Below are 19,863 nucleotides of genomic sequence, written 5' to 3'. Positions count from 1 at the left end.
CCTTCCTTCTAGAATTCCTGTGAGAGGTAAACACGGTTTTGAATAGAAAACATTCACCAAGGCACCTGGTGCAGTAAATACTCTGAGTATTCAAGGTGCGCACTGGTGACGTTATTACTGGCTGTCCATGTGTATTTGGGTGGACCTGAGAGCACAGCCTCACCCAGGAAGGCCGGGCGTCTCCCAAGTGGGAACAGCCTGTCTCGAGTGTGACTCCATGCTGACTGTGAGCAGGCTCGCATTGAGAATAATAGATTCACCAAGTGACCCGCTTTTATCACTTGGGAAAATGCATTGGTTTGGCATGTCGAGATCACAGTCTCCCAGGGATCTCACAGTTATGCAGCCACGGGGAGCCTTTGGGTGCACACGTGTGTGCATGTGCATGTACACACACACACATGCCCATAGAGATGCACGCTGCTGCCTGAGCCTAAGCCTGGGTACACACAGAAAGTCTCCCTACAAACACCCTTATGAAATATGTGCTTTTTGTTGCTGTTTACTGGCAGAAATGGGCAATGAAATTTTGTAGTCTGTGTCTGGGCCAGAGTTTTATAAAAAGTATGTTGCCTACTCAAGGCACTGTTGGTGAGAGCTTCCCTACATATTGAATAAGGTGCTAGTATTGTGATGTCTCATAGCTTAACAGGGCTTCTCTTTATTTTTCTATCCTTTCTGTCTGTCATCTATCATCTATCTCTGTCTCTCTATCACCCATCTGTCTGGTATGTATTTATTGAGTGCCTATGGTGTACCTAGCATGTGGAACCAAGGATGAGCTGAACATGATCCTGATTCTGGAAATACTGTTAACCCTGGGAGGCAAGCATATAAGCAAGTAACAGACATGTTCTTCCATGCCCGCATTTATGATCTTGATTTCCATTCCGATCTCACACAGGGCGATAGCTCTACTAAGGAAGAAGCAGAGCTTGGCACTATCTTCAAGCCTTTCATGAATAATGAATATTATATACAAATGCATGAGAAGTGTTCATGCTCACTAATGTTTCCAGTTCTTTTTCCCTTCCTGGACCTAACAGTACTTCCACACACTTGTAGATTTTAGTTATGATCACCTAACTTGGTGTGACCCATAAGACTGGCAGAAGTAGCTAGAGACATTTCTGGGTGGAAGCATTTGAGAGTCACATGGGAGTGTCTGAGCTCCTGTCTGATGCTGTGGCATTAGGGTCAAGGAAATCTTCACCCAGTTCAGTTCAGTTCAGTCGCTCAGTAGTGTCCAACTCTTTGTGACCCCATGAACCACAGCACACCAGGCCTCCCTGTCCATCACCAGCTCCCAGAGTTTACCCAAACACATGTCCATCGAGTTGGTGATGCCATCCAACCATCTCATCCTCTGCCATCCCCTTCTCCTCCTGCCCCCAGTCCCTCCCAGCATCAGGGTCTTTTCCAGTGAGTCAACTCTTCGCATGAGGTGGCCAAAGTACTGGAGTTTCAGCTTTAGCATCAGTCCTTCCAATGAACACCCAGGACTGATCTCCTTTAGAATGGACTGGTTGGATCTCCTTGGAGTCCAAGGGACTCTCAAGAGCCTTCTCCAACACCACAGTTCAAAAGCATCAATTCTTCTGTGCTCAGCTTTCTTCACAGTCCAACTCTCACATCCATACATGACCACTGGAAAAACCATAGCCTTGACTAGATGGACCTTTGTTGGCAAAGTAATGTCTCTGCTTTTTAATATGCTGTCTAGGTTGGTCAGGGTTAAAAATCCTTGAGCAGGATTTTGAAGCAAGATTGGAAGTACCTTAGGAGCAATTCATCTAATCCTCACAGCAAGCTTGTGAAACAGTTTGTATTTTCTTCAGTGTCATTTGTCATCACCACCAATGAATGAGAACATTGAAATTGATTCCTGGAGAGACTAAGAGGCCAGTCCACTGTCCAGGAAGAACCTGGTCTAAGATTGGATCCGTTTTTCAAATTGCAAGTATAGGATTTAAAACAAACAAACAAAAAAATACTCTGCTTTCTTCCAGGTTTAGGCTCCTTATAGATAAGGAAGTGGCATCTGGTCACTGGTCTTTAAAGAGGATGCTGTTGGCAGTATTTTTTAAAAATCAGGGATCCAGGATATTGGACATCATGTATTGAGGACTACAAGTTCATGAGTATTTAGTGAGTTTGTGGTGTTGCCTTCCAGTCTTTCTGGCAGTTTCCCAGAGCAATACACCGTCTCTTAAATCTAGGTGCCCACTGGCCTGCCTCCTTTATTTCTAAGAGCAAAACCATAGGGTAATATGGTGACTTCACGGGGGACACAGGCAGAAGGAGAATCCAAGGTGTGCATAGCACCTAACATTCTTTTTATTATTACTAAAACAAAAATAAGAATAAATTACACTTGGATTTGCTTTTCATTGGAAAGCATAAAACACACAGGCACGGAATGAAACCTTGCCTCTCTGTCCTCGAGTTGTACTTTTTGTAGCCAACTTCTAACCGGTCATCTACCCAAGTTGATTCTGGTCTCTCTCCTCAGAGGGCTGTAGTTTAAAATAGAACCGAAGACCAAGAAGGCTCCACGGCTGTAAAGACCATGGCAGTGGGAGCCCTGCAGGGGAGCGGGACAGGGTGTGGGGAGCTGGGGGCACCGGTTTCCCACCACCTGGCCCCACCTTGCCCTCTCACTCCCCCCGCCCACACTCCCATCTGGGGAGGAGATGGGGCCGGCCCGGCCTGGCCTGGCACACCGGGTTTAGCAGTTACTTTTTGGTGATCAGGGAGGAGGGAGAATGCTGGGAAGGGAGGGAGGACCCCGCTGGATAAGAAAATTTATTTCTCCAGGTCCCCAGGAGCACAGTTAACCGCCCCAGAGGTCATGTAGAGGTTGCTGAAATAGAGGGGACCGGAAGTGAGGCTGGATGGCTCCTACTTACCCCCCAACCCAGTGCGTCCTCTCCTTCCGTTTCTGGAACCCTCACCTCTGAACAAGAGATCAGGCTATGCGCTCCATGGGCCCTGAAGGCTATCCAACAGATGGCCAACTCTCTTCCTATCCACCCCCCCTCCTTTTTTTTTTCTCTTGATTCAGAAGACAAATAAAATCCAGACTACAGATTTCAGTGTTTGTGGATGACCATATCTCTCATGACCCGTGTTTAGAGCTGCAAGCTTTAACGTAAGGAGTTTTCTAGAGTCCATCCATGTACCTTCCACTTCTGATTCAGCCGCACAGAAATGGAGAAGCCGCGAGCTAGCTAGAAACCCCTTCAGACCGGCCGTCCGTATGGAAAAATGATCTTTAGAGACAGAAACAAAACACAGGTCCAAGGCATCACCCGGCCCCTTCTAGCAGTGGAAGCTTCTTTTCTGTTGATAAAAAGGATAGCCCTTTGAGGAACAGAGGAATCATTTCTTGGCCAGTGTTCTCGGTTCATGGCTACAGTCTAACTTTTACACAAAGAGACCAGTGAAGAGAAGATAAATATAGAAAAAAGAAAGAAACTAAGACAGTAAGTTATCCCAAAGGGCATTCCTGTATTAGTCATCTTATGAAAATTATATGTACCACAGAATATCTATTTTTAGAGGCCAGGAGGTTATGTGAAGCAGTTCAGATGTCGGCAAAGACCCAGAGGCCGGCTCCCAGCAATGATATTGGATATTTAGATATTTGTTTTCTTTATTTTAACTGCGCAGAGCTGGTACTGCCCACATGGCCATGTTGGCCACTTGGGGCGGTGAGACAAGACCCATGTGCTTCTTCAAAGACATCCAAGGCCCTGGTGATCCTTTTGTGTTATTTTTGTGCATCTTCTAGGCCTGGGCAACACACATACGTGCACACACACCCGAGTTTATTATGCACATTCTCTGATGTAACACACCCACCAGAAGCCTGTTTCGGGAGGGGCAAGGGTGGCCCCAACTCTCACACAATTGCAGTTCAACTTTTATTAAAGGCCTAAAAGAGCAGAAGAGACCCCCCATCTCTCCTAATGATCTGATTAGGATTCTTTATTTACACTGTTTCTCACTAGTTAAATCTCATCTGGGTTTATAGAGGCCAGACAATTTGTGGCTTCTCACTGGAGCCGAGCACCCTGGATTTGGCTTCCAAGCAGTTGAAAATCTATGGGACTGCATGATTCAAGCAGTTGAAAATCTATGGGACTGCATGATTCAGGTTTGTGTCCCCTGCAGAATCTGTTTCGTGTCCAATTCCTTGATTCAGTGGAACTCCAATCTGAGCTGTTTCTCAAGGCTTACCTCTCTGCCCAGAAGACTCATCTCCAGGTGGTTGGGGCTGGCACAGGGGACACCGTGGAGTGCAGTGGTCTCACATCCATGCCCCCCCCGCCCCTTCTCTCAAAAGCAGAGGCAGGCCCGTCTCTACCCCACATCCCATGTCCCAGTCGTCAGAGCCCCCTGGTGCTGGCGGAGGCTGGGCAGCCCACGATGCTGCTCTCTCTACCCCCGGGGTGGGTTTGTGGGGTTAGCCGCTGAGATCACAAGATGCCCAGTTCCCTTTGAATTTCAGATAAATGACGAGTGTTTAAGTAGGTTCTGTGCAGTATTGGGACCTACTCATGCTGATAAGTGTTCATTGTTTATCTGAAATTCAGATTGAGCTGTGCATGCCCTGTGCTGGGACACCTTCTCCAGCCCATCCCAGCCCCTCCTTGGGCTCTCAGGAAACAGAGTGGTACCTCACACCCCTTAGACCCCACTGGTGCCGATTTCCTTGTCCTCACAAGGACCTAAAGGTTCCCTGGCCTAGGAAATGACTCCCAGGACCCTTTAGAGGACAGAGAAGCAGCAGACGGGGACTGTTTCGGTCCACTCCACTGCCCTCCTTTTGTTTAATGTTTGGCCATTACCCTCAATGCTCAAGCAGAGCAGTTTGGGATGATGACAGCTCTACAGCCAGAGAATTACAATGCCTTGTGACAACACCTGTCTTTCGTCTAGAGTGTTGAGTGATTTGCTTCAACTCCATTGATCCTCCAAACACTGAGCGAGGCAGGAGTTTTAGCAAAACAGATCTTGGGAAGCTGTGACTCTGCCCAGAGCATTAGCTGACTACCAGGGGGGCAGGTCTTGTGCAAACTTCTGGTTTCTCTTCCACCGGGCCTTTCCACACCTAGCCCGGTTTCCTTACAGACACAGTGCTTGGCTGGGTCCTGCGCTGTTTCTGGCTTCGGGGAAATGGCTCAAGGTATCAACTGTCATTTTTTCCTCCCCTGATCCCCCCATTTTACTATCTCCACAATAGTATCAATAATTATGCAAGGATATCACTGTAACTAATTCTGAAAGAAGACAGTAAACCACGGTTGATCATTAATTTCTTTTATTGATTATTTTTATTATTTATTTACGCTAGAGGAAGTTTATGAAATTCAGAAAGACACAAAGATGAAAATAATAATCATCATACAACATTTGGGTCTTTTTGGTTGTATCTGCTCTTCTGAGGCACACCTGAACACATGTGTCCATTCATAATTGTTTAAGTGCCTAGAAACGTGCTTTATAAAATTTAAAATGTCCTTAAATCTTTCATCTGGATTTTTTCCTTAGCATACATACTCCATATGCATTTTTCAAGGGCATTTAAATGGTCTGAGAAAATGGGGTTGAAACATTGCCCAACTCACACGTCTATTGCCTTTCATGTCCTCAGGGGGCTCTGAATTTTCAGTAAACCCTTTAGGGCCCTGATGGCCAGCCAAGTAGAAAAAGCTCTGGGTGGTTGAAGAGGAGTGTCCACTGCCTGGCCCTTTGAGCTGCTCGCGAGGCCTCAGGAAGCCAGCTGTTTGTGTCAGCCAGCTGTTTGTTTCCCCATCAGTGTGCCCAGATGGGGAGCAGGGACATGCTCTGTCCTTCCTCGAGCTGGGTGGAGTGCAGAGATGAATAGGACAGCGAAAGAAAGCATGTGGGATGTCTTTGAGGCTGGATGCTCCATTAATACACAGCCTTGTTAACCTGCCTGTTTGGGAACCACTTGTGGGCCCAAATATTGTTCTAGTGGTTTGGGAGGAAATATCTCTCCCGATGCTTGATGAACCTAATGTGCATCGTCCCTTGTTTGAAATAATGTTAAAATAGCATTTACTGAGCGCTTAGTGTCCACACACCCATGCGCACATTCACCCAACATTTACTGTACATCACCGCCACCCCCTCCCCCCCACCGCCAGGCACTGTGCTGGGTGCTTGTACCTACATGATGCCACGTGACCCTTCCAGAAACACCCTTTGAGTATTACTGTCGTTGTTGTAATTATTAATGCTCCCTTACAAAACTATTTTTAAGTAATTATAGGCTCACAGAGGGTTGCTTGGAGAAGGCAATGGCAACCCACTCCAGTACTCTTGCCTGGAAAATCCCATGGATGGAGGAGCCTGGTAGGCTGCAGTCCATGGGATCGCTAAGAGTCGGATACGACTGAGCAACTTCACTTTCACTTTTTACTTTCATGCATTGGAGAAGGAAATGGCAACCCACTCCAGTGTTCTTGCCTGGAGAATCCCAGGGACGGGGGAGCCTGGTGGGCTGCCGTCTATGGGGTGGCACAGAGTCGGACATGACTGACGCGACTTAGCAGCAGAGGGTTGCTTAAAATAGACATTAAGTTTTGCGTGCCCTCACCAAATTCTCCCTAATGGTGAATGAATTAATCTTCCTTCCTTCCTTTTTCTCTCTTTTTCCTTTATTCCCTCCTTCCCTCCCATTTTTCTTTCTTTTTTTTAAAAACACAAGTAAGCTGATATTCAAGATACCAGGATAAAGTATTCGAAGTGAAAGTGTTAGTCACTCAGTCGTGTGACTCTTTGTGACCACATGAACCATAGCCTGCCAGGCTCCTCTGTCCATGGAATTCTCCAGGCAAGAATACTGGAGTGGGTTGCCATGCCATCCTCCAAGGGATCTTCTCAACCCAGGGATCAAATGCAGGTCTCCTGCATTGCAGGTGGATTCTTTACCATCTGAGCCACCAGAGAAGCCCAAGAATACTGGAGTGGGTAACCTATCCTTCTCCAGAGGATCTTCCCTAACTCGGGGATTGAACCTGGGTCTCCCGCATTGCTGGCAGGGAAGTCCTTATAGTATTCAAAGGCATTATTAGTTTTATAAAGTGTATTTCTAGGCAGCTATGCAGATACAAATGGACACACATGCTTATATATGCCTTAGAAATAGATACAAAAACATGAAATGTTTATTTTTTTAGTTAAAAAGAGTCCACCCGCCTGAGTGGTTGTGACTTTAATCTGTATGTTTTCCTCTGTGTCTTTGTGTTTTCACCTCTGTGTTCCCACCCGGCTAAAGGAGTGTGGAGGCTAGGGTCTACTCATTTGAATCCTAATCCAGACGAACGCCCTTCCCACCTTTGGCTCAGGGGGAGGTGTGCCTGATGAATGAGAGTGCAGGTGGAGTTTGAACTCTCTTGATCTGCATCCAGGGAGCCAGTCAGCTGCCTCCCACCCGCGCCCGGCCTCAGGACGCCCCTGATCGGGTAGTTGAGTCCTCGGGTAGTTTCATCTCAGCAAGGGGAAGAACTGGGGTTGGCTCACGAAGACTATAGGTGGGAACAAAAATAGAAACTCCTGACAGCTTGATTTCCCTTTGCTGGCACCAGGCTCGGATCAGCGGAGCTCGAGGAGAGCCTGCAAAATGAACAGACGCGGGGCAGTCCTGCCCCGGGTCTTCAACCACCTCAGCAGGGCTGAAGGGAAGGCACGTTACTGCAGGCAGGCAGCTCCGAGAAACCACTGCATTTCTGAGAATCCCTGAGCAGTTAGCAGTTGTAAATAAAGGAGCCGGGACAGCCAGTTTCATTTTCCAAGTTTTGGATTATACTGTGAGAAATGCATATGAGCATATGTATCCAATAACAGCACTAATATAGAGGGAAGCTCTCCCCCAGCTCCTTCCCTCTTCGCCTCTTTGCTGCCTTCAAATTGGTATTTCAGAGCCTTAAGTCAAACTGTGTTTTATTAAGAGAATGGGTTATTTGAGATACGGTTGTGACATTTACCAGGGCCGGGCCCAGCTGTAGTTCTGCCAAGATCCTTCATGCCGAATCTGAATTTCACTGTGGAGAGAGCCCTGCTCTGCTCCGTTTTGCTTGGCTTGGATGATTCCGTTCAGTTCCTACCCAAGTGGCAGGGGTTTTTCCTGCCAAGAGCAGGATGATTTCCCGGCCACTGGGACAGTGTCTGTTGATAGCGTGGGTGGTTCACAGAAGCTCGATGCATCCAACCGCATGAGCTTGGCTGTCTTCTCCACGAATGGGATTCCAGAAAAATCACAACACCGTTGCTCCCGGGACTGCCGTGAGACGGAGCAAGGGGCTGCTGGCACCTTGGACTTGGACGTGGCCAAGGAGCCCAAGGGGGCCCAGAAAAACTCTTGGAATACAAGACTTGAACTGAATCCTCAAATTCACGTTTTGAAACTGTTGCCTTCTTTCCTGCTGGTCCCACACCAACACATCACTGGTGCCATCTTACCAAGAAGACAGTTCCCAGGAGGCTGCCCCAGATTACCTGGTAGCCTCTCCTTTTCAAACTGCTGTTGGATGCCGGCCCCTGCCTCGCCCCACCCCAGCCCCACCCATAATCATCTCTGAGATGTGGTCTTGAGAGCTGTGAGATGAAATGCTAAGACCTACATTAGGGTGGGAGCACGCACATCTCCCGGGACCCCATCAGGGTAGAGCACGCAGGTCTGCTGAGAGTTGACCAGGGTGGGCGCACCCCAGATTCTCCTGTTTAATGAGGTCACCAAATATTGGCAGTTAGCAAGGACATTTGGCAAGCATTCAGTCTCCTTTCTTTTCCCTAGTGGAACTCTATCCTCTGGGTCTCGAGAAAGGGAAATATTTACAAGATCTTCCAACACGAGATGCCATAAAGCTGAATGACTTCCTTTGTCTGAGGAGCCGATAGCTCTCTTCTTGAGGTTATTTCGATTCCACTTAAGCAAGGTAAGAAAGCCAGCTTAGAGCTATATTTGGAGACAATGAAGCAAATGAAACTTCATATCAAAGAAACCAGGCAGCTCTGAGATTTTGTGGGCAGTTGTATTTGAGGGGGGAGAGCTTTGGGGACCAAAACCAAAGCGAGTGTCTCTAGTCCAGATCCAAAAATACGGTCTCTCGCTGGAAACAGGCAAATTTACTCAACCACAAATGACACACAGCCATTTCCAACTGAATGGAGCCAGGTTCCCCTGCCGCACTGATGTGTTGAAGTTGGCTGGTACTGGCTCACAAGGGCCCATTGTTAAATTTTCAGAAATTTTGTGAGTTGGTTGTGATACACAGCCATGATTAAAAAATGAATCGTGTAGAAACTTACTGTCAAATAAATTCTATTTTTGAAAAGGTCCTAAGTACTCAAAGACTGTGTCTTCCTAGTTATCTTGCTGTGTTACGCTATTCTCTCTTGAATCTGCATCTGCTGCTCTGTATACTGGGGTACTGCTCTACCTGCCTTCCCAGCTCCAGGCTCGGTCACAGCCATGGTGGGACAGTTTACATCACAGAAGTGAGCAAACGCTACAAATAGCTCCCCAGTTTTTGTCTGGGAGTTGTTTAGTCACTAAGTTGTGTCCAAATCTTCACGACCCCACGAACTATAGCCCGCCAGGCCCCTCTGTCCGTGGGATTTCCCAGGCAAGAATACTGGAGTGGGTTGCCATTTCCTCCTCCAGGGGATCTTCCTGACCCAGGGATCAAACCCACATCTCCTGCATTGGCAGGCGGGTTCTTTACCACTGAACCACCCAGAAAGCCCTTGTCTGGGAGAGCCCGTTGTGAAACATTTACCAGCATACCACCACCCTTCAGGACCCATCTCCCAATATTTAAAACCAGAAGCTGGTCCTCCGGAGCCAAGGAGATGTGTGTCTGGGCGAATGTCCATGGCCATTTGTCTGAACCTGCTGTTCGTAGCTATCTATTCACACTTGAGTCAAAAGAGACCAGGAGATGGTGGTTCATGAGGTCGAAGATGTTAACTCTCACCACGTGTCATTTTGTTTTTACTAATGAATTAAGAGCCTTTCGTGATGTTTTGTAACGATCACACACACACTTGGCACTTTCAGACAAGGAAGCTGAGTTCCTCCTATATCTCCAGCAGTCTTCTTCCTAGGGTACAAATGTCCATAGCATCCTTACCACTCTTGGTACATGGCCTTCTCTGTGAAATCTGAAGTTACTGCTGGAAAAGACACTGACTCCCGAACATGATGGTTTTGTGACAAGTATATTGATCTTTTCTGTAATATCATTTGTAGATATCCTCATTATATGGCGGGGGAAAAAAAACCCTTGGGCAGGTTTAAAACCAGACATCTTTTTTTGGTTGAAATGAAAGGAACTCAGATATACATCATCAAAAACCATTAGCAAAGAAGAGTAGTAGCCTAAATTGAATAATTAATATTTCAATTTTAAGGGGATTTGAAAAGTTTACTATGATCTTTTTTTCCTTTTTCCCCTCTCCTGGAGTAATCTAGTTTTCCTTTATCTGGCTTGCCCTTCCTAAATTGGTCATATTGCTGTCAATATTTGAAGACAGATTTTTTTTTTTTTAAAGATCCAATGCACTATGTCTTCATTTACTCCTCCAATTCCAGTCGGTCCCCTCCGAGTGCATGGCCGTGGACAGAGCTACATTTTAATTTCTGTAGTCTTGCCAAGTCAGAATGGGATTCACTGTTCTCAACGTCTCTGGACTATCACTTTCCCCAAAACATCCATCCTGGCTATTGCAGGAGGCAGCGAAGCTCTGCATAGCTATTTATTTTAAGTGCCTGATTAAAATTTCATGAAAACAGGAAGTCAGGGGAAAAGAATAGATTGCAAGAGCGATGAAATCCGGGGCTTTGTAATTTTTAGCTCACAGGGTAAAAAAAAAAAAAAAAACGTTAAATCGTAAGGAAGGTATATTTTCAGAATCGTGCTGTGGCCACTAATGGCATATTTTGTCACTGGCTGGGGAGCTGGTGAACTAAGAATGGGTCCAATTTTTTAAATCTTATTACACAGTTTTGCTCTCATTTAGAAATTGTCACCTTAAAGTAACCTAACGCTGCTCTACTTAGAGCAGACCTCACGCAGGCCCTCTCTGTGTGTACGCCGGTCACATTGTCTTCTATCTAAGTAGATATAAACGTTGTCCTGACAGAGTTGAACAGCACAGAATCTGTCTGCTCCCTAAGTTGATGTAGCCTAAGAACTTAATCTTATCTAATTCCCATATCCAATGGGATAGAGAATTCGGGGGAAAGAAAGTAATGACATATTTTTCGCCAGATAATAACTCAATGATTTCTATATTTGGTCAACGGAAAAATGTCTCTCCCGAGAAGTACCCGTGTCGACAATGAGCTGTCGAGGAAATCACCATGCAAACAGAAAAACCCATCACCGGACTAAAAACTGCAACACGACCGCGTGCGATTAGTGGGGAATGAACGACTAATAAAACGTCCCCGTCCCACTACTCTTCCTGGAAATTCCAAAATCGTGGCCGACTGTTGGATAGCCCACTTCCACCTTTGGGATCTCCAGCTGAGCTCTCATTTGGCTGACCAGACAGGAATCACTGCAACAGACTCATGGCTAGATAACGTTTGATGTGCCTGTCTCAAATAAATCCCCATTTGAAATACGGGCTGCAGAGTCCAGTCTCAGAGGACGGCATAATCCTCCTGAGAGATGGGTCAGAGAGGAGGGGAAAACCGAGCAAGAAGGTACCGTGTGGCCCCCAGCTAATGCAGCAAATTAACTGCGCACCCCCCCACCCCCACCCCGGGGAAGGGTTAAACCCTTCAGATCTCTTTCCAAGCTTCGTGTCCGCCCATTGAAACTGACCTGAACAGGGATCAGAGGGTTTATTGAGGAGGAAAAGCAGCTGGGGATGCTTGATGGGCACAGTTGGGTGCCAGGGCATCTGTTCAAAAGCTCCCCAAATCCCTCAGGGCCTGAGTTGGCGTGAGGATATCTGGGGAAATTCAGGCGTCTCCCAGATAGGTGCGTGTCTGTATTTATACTAGATGGCTGGAGGTCACTTCATGCTGATGCTCAAAGGGTCATCCCAGCCCTATTATTCCAGGGTAGGGAACAAAAGAGGAAATAAACTACAGAAAACTCTTCAAGTCTCCTCAAACTTGAAAAAAAAATCAGTCATCTCATTGAGGCTGTCATTGGCCTCATTTGGCTCTCATTTGGCTGACCAGAATTCATTTCCACAGGGCTGACTCAGTCACAGGCCATGAGGATACATGTTGTTTGGGGGTGTTATCGCTTGAACAGTATGTGGCATGGATGAGTCAGGCTCTGTGCCTCAGTTTCCACATCTGTACAATGGGGCTTCTAATATTTGTCAAGCCCATTACGCATCACCTCTGTCACTACTGCCTCAAGAATTGGCTTTGCTTCCTGTGAAATTCTCTGTTTACTTCTTGGTAAACCTCACTAAACATTCCAGGGAACCGGTGTTTCTTACTCACCAGTCTTGTCACTCAGCAACATGCCTGGCCACGGTAGACAGTTAGTAGTCAATATTTGTAGAATGAATGAATGCTTAAAGAGTGTTGTGAGAGTAGAGATAAGCAACATAGGTCAAGGTTCTTTCAAGACTTAGACATTCAGCATAACTTCATCTTCTGTGCTGGAGTTTGGTCTGGTCTCCTTGTCCGCAGTGGGAGATGAATTCTCCCTGCCTGCCTTGGGAGTGGCTTGCAGAAGGGTGCCCTCTCCTTAGCTGTGGTGGGAAATTCCTCTTAGAACAATGATGGATGAAAGAGGAACCGTCACTTGAATCAAATTGATCTCACTTTGGTTTTGCCACATAGAAAGCCCTGTGCTCTAGCATCATGACAATATGACCGTCAAACAGTATTGACCAATGGATCAGGAAAAGCACAAGGGGGGAAAAAAAAAACCTGGGAAATTACCTGGTTGTCCAGTGGTTAGGGCTCTGTGCTTCCACTGCGGGGCTGCAGGTTCAATCCCTGGTCAAGGAACTAAGATCCCACATGCCCCGTGGCACAGCCAGAAAACAATCAAAAACAAATAATTAGATGCTAGAAGAGAAATCTTGAGAGTAGCATTTTTACAATGACTGCCATACTATAATCATTCAGAAAACCCTCAAAATTTGATTATTTTTCCATCATCCTGTCTCCCCACACTGGGTAAGATTTTGAGGAGGAAGACATTGCATCTGCTCTTGGGAATTTGGAAATCCAAACACAATGCTCCCAGGGAGGCGTGCTACTCGGAGCTCTCTGGCTGCGTGGTATTTATGAAGCAAGGGGCTCCAACCCTTCCAGGTCTTAATCAAATTCAGCCTTACAACATCGGGTGATATTAAATGCCTTTTGCCCAAAGCCCAGCAAGCAAAGCCATCATTGGATTGATCCCAATGCAAGAAGCCTCTTTGATTTAATCACAGGCTTCTCTGGACTCCCAGAGCGCTTTGCTGAGACCTTGCTCACAGCATTGCTCTACCTTCAGATACATGCACTATGCATGCATTTATCTCCCCAGCTTGACTGTGAACTCCCAAAGGGCAGGGGCAAATGGCCATGACATACCTACCCTGTACGAGGCACGCAGATAGTCGTATATGTCTATGGAATAGTGTGGGTTATTGAGATACATACACACATATATACATACGTATATATATATATATATATATTTTTTTTTTTTTTGGTGGCGATTCCTTCTTCTGGTGCAGGCAACTGGAGGTGAAACTACAAACTCAGCTCCTTTAGCAGCTCTGTGTAGGGGAAACGGGCTTCTGTTTGCAAGCTTATTATCCTTGCATGTAATGGAATCACTGGGGCACTGTTTTGCCTACACAGGAAGACTGCTGCAGAAAGGAGAAGTGTGGCTTCTACCCCAGACAAGCTGAAAGTGGAATTGACCCTGGAGCAGGGGAGCGTCCGTGGTTTCGGGGCAGAAGCCACCTGAATTTCAATCCAGGCTTTACCTCTAAGTAGCTGTGTGTCCTTGAGTAAGATACTTAACCTCTCTGAATCTCATAAGCCCGGGGCATGTCTTGGGCTGCCTCCACATCTCAGATTCTTTGCCTGTGTGCTGGCTACACCCTAAGGAAACATACCTCTCTCTCGACAGGACTCAATGTTCTTCCTTTCCCACCTAAAAGTTGAGCACTTTGGAGGCAGTAACTACATTTTATCTATCCTTTAGTTTCCCTGGCAAATGGAGATGGTAATACTAATACCAGGGGCTTTGCAGGTGGCTCAGTGGTAAAGAACCCACCTGTCAATGCAGGAGATGCAGGAAATGTGGGTTCGATCCCTGGGTTGGGAAGATGCCCTGCAGGAGGGCATGGCAACCCTGCTCCAATGTTCTTACCTGGAGAATGCCATGGACAGAGGAACCTGGCGGGCTATAGTCCATGGGGTCGCACAGCGTGGGACACTGAGCAGCTGAACACACACATACACCACACTAATAACTGCCACATATGATGATAAGATAGAGCTGTATCTATTCACATGCTTAATACGGGGCCTCTTCCACACAGAAAGCATGTGGAAACTTGTCAGAGTTTATTCAATCACTATCTGAAGTGAGCATTTCTACTGAAATTGATGATATTATCCCCATTTTGCAGAGGAAGTAACCGAGTCTCAGACACACAAGCCTGTCAGAAATTCTTCTATTGTTAATAGAAAGACACTCCTTGTGCTGGTGATGGTGGGAAGGTTGTTTCCTCCACCCACCCACCCCACCCACCCCCACCTCCTGCCCTCCTTCTAAGAGACTTAGAAGAGGGAGGTGGCCCTTGTTCAGAGTGGTTGGAAAACAGCTCCGTTTGGGAGCCTTGAGCCCTGGAATTCCAGAGTCCACAACAGGAAGAACCCAGAGATCCTGCAGGAAATGTGTCCTGAGGATTAATGGTGGGGTGAAATGCTGAGCGAGGACTTTTTCCTTTCCTCATCTGCATTTGGGAGATCTTTACTTTTCCTTTTTAGAGATCAATGTGCTATATTTCTTTTTCTTTTTTTTTCTGAAGGTACATCTATTAAACCCATGGCAGTTGAGCTTTCAGACAATTCTCTACCATGTAATTAACCCCCTCGGGGTCCCATTTAGATCCAATGATATTTTGTGATTTTTTTTTTTTAACTAAAAGTAAATAGGGACCCTGTCTGCTGTTGGAGCTCGGGTTTGGAACTCCTGGTCTCCGGAGGACAAGGGTTTGGCTGTAACTGTCTGTGTCCCTTTTCCCCCCTGAACAATGTCTAAGCATTTTCCTTTTTCTTTCTTGTGTGTATGTAAATATAGATTTTTTGGTTTGTGGTTACCATGGGGTTTTTATATAGACTGCTATATATATACACGTGACTGTTTGGAGTTGCTAATCTCTTAATTTCAGATGCAATTGAAATACCCTGCATTTGCACTCTGCCCCCCTCACGATCACTGGTTTTGATATCATATTTTTACATCTAATTGTTCTGTGTATCCCTTAACTGCTTATTGCACATGCAGACACTACTTTTGTCTTTTAACCTCCATGCCAGCTTTGTGTGTGGGTGATTTCCTACCTTTACTGTATGTTTGCCTTGACCAGTGAGCTTTCTCCTTCCCCAGTTTCCTTGTTTTCTAGTTGCGGCCTTTTCTTTTCAGTATAGAGAAGTTCCTTTACCGTTTGTTGTAAAGCTGGTTTGGTGGTGCTGAATTCTTTTAGCTTTTGCTTGTCTGTAAAGCATTTGATTTCTCCATCAAATCTGAACGAGAGCCTTGCTGGGTGGGTATTCTTGGTTGGAGGTTTTTCCCTTTCATCATGTTAAATATATCACACCACTCCCTCCTGGCTCTCAGGGTTTCTGCTGAAATATCAGATGAAAGCCTTATGGGAGTTCCCTTGTGTGTTATTTGTGGCTTTTCCTTTGTTGCCCTTCGTGTTCTCTCTTTATCTTTAATTTTTGTTATTTTGATTACAGTGTGTCTTGTTCTGTTCCTCTTTGACTTAATCCTGTATGGGACTCTCTGTGCTTCCTGGACTTGGATAACTGTTTCCTTTCCCAGGTTAGGGAGGTTTTTTAGCTATTATCTCTTCAGATATTTTCTGGGGCCCTTTCCTCTTTATCTTCTCTTTCTGGGAGCCCCTATAATTCATCTCTGGTTGGTCGTTCTTCAGATTTTCCTGCTCTTTGTTAAAAACTTCTAACTTCTCGCTCTGTGTGTCCATTCTTCTCCAAAGTTCTTTGATCATCTTTTTGTTTTTTTTTAATTGGATTTTTACAAAATTGTTTGACTTTTTGGTTTATTTTTTGGTTGTGTCACATGCCATGTGAGATATTAGTTCCCTGACCAGGGATCAAACCCGCACTCCCTGCATTGGAAACACAGAGCCTTAACCGTTGGAACACCAGGAAAATCCCTGCTCATCTTTATGAGTATTGCCCTGAACTCTTTCTCAGGTACACAGCCTGTCTCCACCTCACTTAGTTCTTCTGGGATTTTATCTTGTCACTTCGCCTGGGACGCATTCCTCTGCCACTTCATTTTGTCTGAGTTGCTATTTGTATTTTTGTGTGTGTGGTAGGTTGGTTGTTTCTCAACCTTGTAGAAGGGGCCTCTGAAGGAGCATCCTGTACGTCCCAGCAGGGCACCCCCCATTCCCTGTAAGAGGGCTGTGTGAGTACTTCTGTGGTGGCAGGCAGACTGCAAGGGGGGTTGGGTAGGCTTGGTTAGTCTGGTAGTCTGGCTGGTTGCCAGGCCCTGTCGTGTGTGGCACCTGCTGTTCAGTGAGGCTGATCACAAGGTGGATGGTTTCAGAGTCCTTGGGGGTCCCAGCTCTGGTGCTGGCTTGCTGGCAGGGGGAGTCAGGGTCCTGAAGACTCTGGAGCTGCTGCTTGCCCCCTGGCAGGTGGAGCCAGGTCCTGGGGTTGGTGCCAGGCTGCTGGTGGGCAGCTGGCTCCTCGAGTCTGGCTGCAGGACCCTGGGTTTCCAGACCTCACTTCAGATCATTGTTGGCATGGGGGGTGCGGTCAGGGGGCGGGCAGGGAGTGTGTTCCTGATGCAGGTTGGTCTCGGGTGTCCGGAAGGTTGCAGTTGCCTGCTAGTGGGCAGGGAAGCCAGGAGCCGGCTGGTCCTGGAGTAGGGTCTGGCTGGCGTTGCAGGGCTGTAGTCTTCGTGCTTCTGGTATCAGCCCGCTGGTGGGCAGGGCTGGTCTGGAGGCATGTATGGGCTCCGTGGAGGAGGGGGACCAGCGCCTGCCCACTGGTGGGTCTTGGCCTTTGGGTGGGCAGGGTCATGTCCGGAGGCAGCTGTGGGCCCTCTGGTCTTTCGACAGCTTGTCTGCTGACAGGTGTGGCTGTGTCCCTGCCCAGTTGGTTGTTTGGCCAGAGCTGGCCCAGCACTTGCACCTACAGGTTATTGGGTGGGCAGGCCTTGGTGCTAAACAGCTCCAGCAGGTAAGGCGAATGTGGCCCAGGGCCACCCATGTGCCAGAGTTGGGACTTGAACCGAATCTGATCACTCCAGAGCTCTTTCCTACTCTGTTAACTCCAGAAACAATGGTTTTCTCTCAAAAATCAACCACTGATTTGGGGGCTGCTGCTGCTAAGTCGCTTCAGTTGTGTCTGACTCTGTGCGACCCCATAGATGGCAGCCCACGAGGCTCCCCCATCCCTGGGATTCTCCAGGCAAGAACACTGGAGTGGGTTGCCATTTCCTTCTCCAATGCATGAAAGTGAAAAGTGAAAGTGAAGACGCTCAGTTGTATCCGACTCTTAGCGACCCCATGGACTGCAGCCCACCAGGCTCCTCCGTCCATGGGATTTTCCAGGCAAGAGTACTGGAGTGGGGTGCCATTGCCTTCTCACCAATTAGCAAATACAAGAGGGTGTTTCCATGTACTTACCCAGATTTCAGAACCTTGTGGGTGAGAGGCTGTGCTTGGGTGGTGTAGGGGAAGGTGTTCAGTCTTACAGAGCCCTTTGCAGGCCCCAGGCCAGCCCTGGAGGGGGCAGGGAGCTTGGTGTGGCCTCACGGGGGTGAGACACATCCATGGTCAGGAAACAGCTGTCACACTGAAGGGCCATGATGAGAACTCTAGTCTCCCTTCTGGAAAAGATGGAAAACCCACTGAAGGACTTGAAACGAGGATGTGACCTGATCTGATCTATACGGGAAGTTTCCTACAGACAAATGAGTTCTGTTCCCAGAGCAGGTTCGTAAGTCCAATTTGTTCATTAAGTCCAACAAAATTAGCCTAGGTAGCCAACTTACACAATCAGCTGTATAGTACTGTACTGTCATAAGTTTATAATATTTTCACACACATAATACATAAAAAAGATAAACATTGTAATGTATGCAAAAAGCAAACAAATAAACATTTTTAATTAGATTTAATAAGATGTAATTTTTAATCTTACACACAGTACCTTGAAGAGTACATTAATACAGTACAACAGCTGGCATAGAGGGTCACACACATTAGCAGCTTTGAAAGTTTCCGTCTTGAAGGTTCCTATGTAGGACGCTTACTGTATTATAAGATCCCTCTGGGAAGGCAGGTGGGGTTGGCAGGAGGGGGTCAGAACAGTTAGCACACGATTGCCGACGCGTTTCCCAGTGAGTATCCTGGACCCAGAAGACCCCTGCTCCCTGTATCATGCGTGCAATCCTTTGGGCTCTGAGAGCGGATGCTTACACCCAGGTATTCGTTCCATGCAGTTTTGTCTCCCCGTCGGCGCCCTGTGTCACCTGCACAGACAAGAAGCTGCTCCGGCAGGAGAGGGTGCCTGGGACGGCCACGCTCTGAGGATGGGGCAGTCCAGATGAGTGAACGGCCGCAAGGGCCCGGGGCTCTGGTTCCTCTTCCCTCCTGGAGACATGTTGCAGGACCAAGCTGGCTACCTGAGCGGCAAGCCCTGAGCGTCCCGGAGGAACGCAGTGTCATGCCAGCCTGTGCGTTAGGACAGGAAACGCGACCCAGCCCGGTCGCGGTGGTGGAAACCACAGGCAGGAAACTTGGGTGTGCGGAGCAGCAGCGTGTCGCCTGGCTTGGCCTGCTGCCAGGCCACCCGGGTGACAGGCTCTCCCGGTCCCCCGGGCCAGGGATAGTCAGCGATGACAAGCGATAAGGCACAGGGTTTTGTACTGCAGCCAGCAAGGACGGAGAAAGAGAGAGGCCGGGGAGCCAGAGCTCATTGCTTCAGAGGTGACAGTTCTCCACGGGTGCCAGAGATAGCACCTGGCACACGCAGCCTTGAAGGTGGAGACTGAGGGCTCTTGGGAATGGCTCTCCTTGGGGGCATTGGGGGCAGAGACTCCCGTGCTCAGACAAAGCGGGTCACAACCTCAGATGCGATGTCAGGGGCAGAGCTTGCCCCCTCTGCAGGTTATAACAGCACAGCCAGCCTGCAGGGCCTCGCAGGCTTCGTACCCCATCTCCTAGGGGGTCCTCCCTCCTTGGATGTCCCTGAGGGGGGTCACATTATCGTTTACAGGTTCCTTGAGCTTCGGCTGATACCCTCAGGTTTGCTGGTCTGTGCTGTCGGGCCTCGGGCGAGTCTCTGAGCCTCTCTGATCTGTGCTGTAGTCAGGTCTTCTGCCTCGTGATCCTCCACCACCTTGTGCATTGCAGAGGGGATGATCACAGAGGCGCTGCCACAGGGAGGGTGTAAGGATCAACCCAGACGAAAGGCACGAGGGATTTTGCAAAGTAGCTATAGCTATATTATTAGTAATAGTAATGACAGAAGCAGTAAACTAGTATCAGCAGGCTTATTCATGCTTCCTGAACATCTGCTCTATACGAGGTGCTAGGAGCACAGATGTGTGGCACACGGGTCTTTCACCTCCAAGAGTT

General features: G+C 47.6%; 1 long non-coding RNA gene across 2 annotated transcripts in view; it reads left to right on the top strand.

The window, feature by feature from the left end:
- The first annotated feature begins 4,041 nt into the window (after nucleotides 1–4,041).
- The window catches only part of LOC129630789 (uncharacterized), a 29,376-nt gene continuing 13,554 nt past the window's right edge, over nucleotides 4,042–19,863 (top strand). Inside the window, exons 1-3 of one of the 2 annotated variants that reach the window (XR_008703754.1) lie at nucleotides 4,042–4,159; nucleotides 8,828–8,969; nucleotides 11,307–11,585. This is a non-coding gene — a long non-coding RNA (uncharacterized LOC129630789). Of the gene's footprint in view, nucleotides 4,160–8,827; nucleotides 8,970–11,306; nucleotides 11,586–19,863 lie in introns of those variants that run through there. The other variant, XR_008703755.1, reaches the window with a different exon arrangement.

The sequence above is a fragment of the Bubalus kerabau genome, chromosome 17 (genome assembly GCF_029407905.1).
Source record: "Bubalus kerabau isolate K-KA32 ecotype Philippines breed swamp buffalo chromosome 17, PCC_UOA_SB_1v2, whole genome shotgun sequence".
NCBI lineage: Eukaryota > Metazoa > Chordata > Mammalia > Artiodactyla > Bovidae > Bubalus > Bubalus kerabau.
This window is presented reverse-complemented; position numbering and strand designations above follow the sequence as displayed.